Source organism: Phytophthora infestans, genomic scaffold (assembly GCF_000142945.1).
Source record: "Phytophthora infestans T30-4 supercont1.118 genomic scaffold, whole genome shotgun sequence".
NCBI lineage: Eukaryota > Oomycota > Peronosporomycetes > Peronosporales > Peronosporaceae > Phytophthora > Phytophthora infestans.
In genome coordinates this window covers 229,741-234,878 of record NW_003303641.1, presented here as the reverse complement: position 1 = coordinate 234,878, position 5,138 = coordinate 229,741, and positions in this window count along the sequence as shown.

The following is a 5,138-nucleotide window of genomic DNA, read 5'->3' as shown; positions in this document are numbered from 1 at the left end:
GCTATCTCCAGTTTTGGAGGTCGCGCTCGCGAATGGGCACTAACGTGCGGCACGTCTGTTGACGCTGCATTTCCCACTTGGGATCAGCTGAAGCAACAGCTTTCGCGCGTGTTCGCGCCGCCTAATCAGGCGTACCGTATCCGGTCAAAGTTTCTTGCTACCCGCCAGGGTAAGAAGGATTTATTGGACTATGTCCAAGAGTTGAGAACTCTTATCGCCGGAATGGCGGGGGACCCTCTTCCGGAATTGCTCAGCGTGACCGTGTTCATGGAGAGACTTCGTGTGAGCGCAGCTCGAACGGAAGTGTTCCGTGTACACCCTATCTCTTTTGAAGAGGCGGTGGATGTGGCATTGAATGCCGAGCACAACTTCAGGTCGGCGCGACCTGGTTGGAGCGCTGGTAGCGCAAGCTCTTCGAGCGGTCCAGAGCCGATGGACCTCAGCTATGCTGAAGATGAAGAAGCGGAGCTTCTTGCTGCGGAGCAGCGCGCCGGCATCCGCAGATGCTTTGTGTGCAATAGCACTAAGCACTTGAGGGCCTATTGCCCTCTGCGCAAGAAGCGCGAGGCTCCGGCGAGCCAACCCTCCGGGTCATCGCCGGGAAACGGCAACTCCCAGTAGGCGCGGGGCGGCCTACTGGGGAAGAACTGAGTTCTGTTGTGCCTCGAAGAGGTAGAGGGCAACGGGGCTCAGCCCCGAAGAGAGCTGATCTCTCTTACGAGAAGAGTGTGTGCAAGCCGGGCTTGCTGGTCGTTCAAGCGAACGTGAAGGGCTTTGCAAAGCCATGGAGAGTCTTGATTGACTCGGGAGCCTCGGGCAACTACGCCCGTCGCTCCACCCTGGAAGGGAGTCAGCTGTATGCTGAGGCACTGGAAGTGCCAACGAGAGATACGATCTCTGTCCGTCTCGCGACGGGGACACTGGTAACTGTGTCGAAGGTCTCTGTCGACCTTGGAGTGAAGTTTGAGAACTTCGATAGCGTGGAACGCTGTTTGGTCTTAGACCTGGATGCGAGGTATGACCTCATCCTTGGCATGGCATGGCTGGAACGTCATGAGCCATGGATCGACTGGAAGTCGAAAACGCTGGGTGCGTCGCACCCTGCTCCTAGTGGAGCTTTGGTGAGTCATGAACCCACCTCTGCTAGGAAGCAGAAGCGCTTTTGGCGCGAGCACGAGGCCGAGGCGGCCGTAGCGCTGGACATTGGTATGTCCGAAATTGTTAGCAACGAGGTTGCTGTTTGCCCTGAGGGCGTGCGTGGTGCGGCACGTTATCCGCGGAGCGGTGCAGGTCAGGTCAATGACCAACTGCTGGGTCCTGGTGAGGACGAGCGCGGAGTGGCGCGTAATCCACTGAGTGGTATGAATCTGGTCGATGACCTACCGCTGCGTGACCCGAGGGTCGCGGTCGACTGCGAGTCGAGGCATCATGGGCGTGGCCCAGGAGATGCAGGTGAAGTGACACATAGTTCACTGTGTGAAGCTCAAGAACCTCTGGCTTCAGCCGAGTGTCCTTGCGAGACACTGTATCCTCTTCGAGGAGTGATGGTGCTGCTGCACCCGGTGGTGGTGACGGAGATGTCGCCACACCGCCCTCATCCGGCCCGGGCTCGGTCGCGGAGGGAGAGGAGAAGAAGACGCAGGGCGTCTGTGACGTCTTCGACGTCGGACGATGTGTCCAACGTGACGAGCGGTGATGCTCCACGTGATTGCTGTGAACAGCTGTATACACTCGTGAACGGAGTGACGGGGGAGGTAGAAGGCGATATCAGCCTTGATACTCTGCCCGCTGCAGATGCTCTGCTAGAGCTGGACGAGATGTCCATTGCCGAGTTCGGCGAAGCCTTAGAGGCAGGCGAGCTAGCCGAGGTGGTCTTGCTGGGACCTGAGGAGGAGTTGAAATCCTCATCCGTCGTGGACGACGCGGTCCTAGAGGACACCAAGAAGGCGCTGAGCGCAAGAAGTGGATCGGCGATCCTCAAAGATCCTTCGGATCCCTTCTACCCGGTGGTGAAGGAGTATGGAGACGTTGTCTCAAAAGACCCACCGACGGGCCTGCCTCCGGATCGAGGCGTGTGTCATGAGATTGACCTGGTTCCTGGAACCAAATACTGCGTAACAAGGCAATGGCCTTTGCCGAGAGAGCAGTGTGACGTCATTGACGCATTCTTCCGTGCGAAGCACGAGGCAGGGATGGTGCGTGAGAGTAAGTCTCCGCACTCGACACCCACGTTCTGTGTCAGAAAGCCGAACGGCAAGTGGCGCATTGTTCATGCTTTTAACAAGCTAAATGCGGCCACTATCCCGGCGCAAACGCCGATTCCTCGCAAGGATGTTCTGCAGAACAACATGGTAGGCTGTACGCTGTACAGCGCGCTCGACTTGGTCGATGGCTACTACCAATTGCTCATGAGAGCGAGCGACGTTCCGCTGACAGCGGTGAGTACTCCGAGCGGTATGCTCTGGGAGTGGCTGGTGATGCCCCAGGGGCTGTCGAACGCACCAGCAACGTTCAATCGTCTTGTGACGCAGCTGTTTAGGCCCCACCGGGCGTACGCTCAAACGTACTTTGACGATATATTCGTCCATAGTCGTGCCGAGCACGGAAAGTCAGACGTGGATAACCACATTGACCACTTGCGAGCGGTGCTCGAGTGCATGCGCACTAATAAGTTGTATGCCAACTTGGACAAGTGCGTCTTTGGCGCGGAGGAGATACCTTTCCTCGGGTGCTTCATTGGGAAGCGTGGCTTACGGGCAGATCCTGCCAAAGTCAAGGCCATCGTGGACTGGCCGGTTCCCAAGAACCAAAAGGACTTACGCAAGTGGCTAGGCTTAGCCAATTACTTGCACAAGTACAGCGCGAGCTACGCGGAGATGGCTCGGCCATTATCATATCTTCTTAAGAATGACGCACCATGGTGCTGGAACGTCGAGCACGACGGAGCCTTTGAGGCTGTGAAGGAGAGCCTTCTCCAGGCTCCGATCCTTGCGCTACCGGACCCGGATAGTCCGTTTAGCGTCGTTTGTGACGCCTCCGATTTTGCAATCGGTTGTGCTTTACTACAAGCAGACGCCGAAGGGCGTGAACGCGTGATCGCGTTTGAGTCTCGCCAGCTCAAAGCTGCAGAGAAGAACTATCTAGTTCATGACAAAGAGCTACTTGCAATGAAGTATGCTCTAGTCAAATTCAGGGTACACCTGCTAGGCTCTAAGCCTTTTGTGATCTTTACTGATCATGCGTCGTTACGCACTGCGACACAGTCGCCTCATCTCTCTCAGAGTATGGCAAGATGGCTTTCATTCTTTGCCGAGTATAACTTCGAGGTGAAGTACAAGCCGGGGCGGCTTAATGTAGTGGCCGATGCGCTCTCGCGCAGGCCGGACTACGACTTAGCCCATGTCACGACAGTGACGTCGTCAGTGCCTGACTTGATACGCGGAGCGTATGCACAAGACGACATGTGCGTAGCGCTGCTACGGGCTCTTGGGAGCGAAGAGTTTAAAGACTCTGACAAAGAATTGTCTGGGCGCTTACGCGCGAGGCTGCATCGATACTCGCTCGATGGCGGCCTGCTGTACTACAGCACCGACTCTGAGGATAACCCTCGTGTAGTCGTTCCTCATGATGAGGATCTCAAGTATCGAATCCTCTATGAGGTTCATGATACGCCCGTGGGCGGACACTTAGGTCGGGAGAAGACCTACGGCTCGGTGAGCACGATGTACTGGTGGCCCAAAATGTATAAGTGGGTCGGCACCTATGTACGCACGTGTGAGACGTGTCAACGGACGAAGTCCGCGCCGAGCACGGCAGCGCCATTGGCGAGTTTGCCTGTCCCCAAGGGATGTTGGCAGTCCATGAGTATGGACTTTGTGTTTGGCCTTCCCAAGGACAAGGCAGGAAACACGAGTATTGTGGTCTTTGTAGACCGATTGAGCAAGATGGCTCATTTAGCGGCGGTTCCGGACACCATAGATGGTGAAGGTACAGCTTTGCTGTTTTTAGACCGAGTCTTTCGCCAACATGGCTTGCCTGAGGCAATTGTCTCGGATCGAGACCCGCGCTTCACCGCGAAGTTCTGGACGTCCCTCTTCAGAGTGCTTGGCACTCGGTTGGACATGTCCACAGCGGACCATCCGCAGACCGATGGTCAAACCGAACGCGTGAATCGCGTTGTGGAGGATATCCTCCGAAGCGTATGCGCTGAGGCGCCAAAACGCTGGAGCCAGATGCTCCCACTCGTTGAGTTCGCATTAAATAATGCAGTGCACGCCTCGACAGGCTACACTCCGTTCTATGTGAACGGCTTGGTTAACCCTCGCGTCCCATTGACGCCGCCACGCAGTGGCTCAGGGCTTGATGGGGGAGGGATAGCCGAGCGGCTAGCTGATGTCAGCCCTGTTGCGGTTCGCAAGCAAGTCGATGACTTTGTCTCTTTGAGACTAAGCGTAATGCGTCAAGTACGCGACGCTATGGCTGAAAGCCAAGACATGCAAAAAGAGCATGCAGATGCCAAAGGCAGACGCAATGAAGAAAGGTTTGAGGTCGGAGACCTAGTTTTAATAAATGCCAAAAACCTACCTACTCATGCAGTGTCTGCAGTCTTTAAGACAAAATTGAGACCACGGTTCATAGGGCCGTTCAAGGTCGTGGCCAAGAAGGGCCTAGCGTATACGCTTAACCTTCCGAAGAAGATGCGCACGCATCCAGTTTTCTACGTTGGCTTACTCAAGCCGTATCAGAACCCTGCTCAGGTGAGCGCGGAGGCGTTGGCGCCAACGGTGGCTGGGCCACGACAGGCTGCACAACAGCGGGAGGCCGAACCACGGCGGGCTGAGCGACAACAGGTGGCGGGGCCACAAGACGCAACAGCAAGTCGATCTGACCTTGCAGCTGAGCGACTTGACGCTCAAGGTCCGCGACTCGGTTCTGAACCGACTGTGGTTGTTCAAACCAGTCCACGCGGTGGTTCGTCTCATCGAGACCATCTGCAAGGCGACTCAGAGAGTCAGTCGTATCATGGAGATACCGGTTCAGGGAACCCACACGCTGCTCCAGCGCGAACACGTCGCTGCGACTCGCGACGCGAGAGTCCAGCTGAGACTCGGCCTCCTCCTGCTCTGCTCGATGAGCAC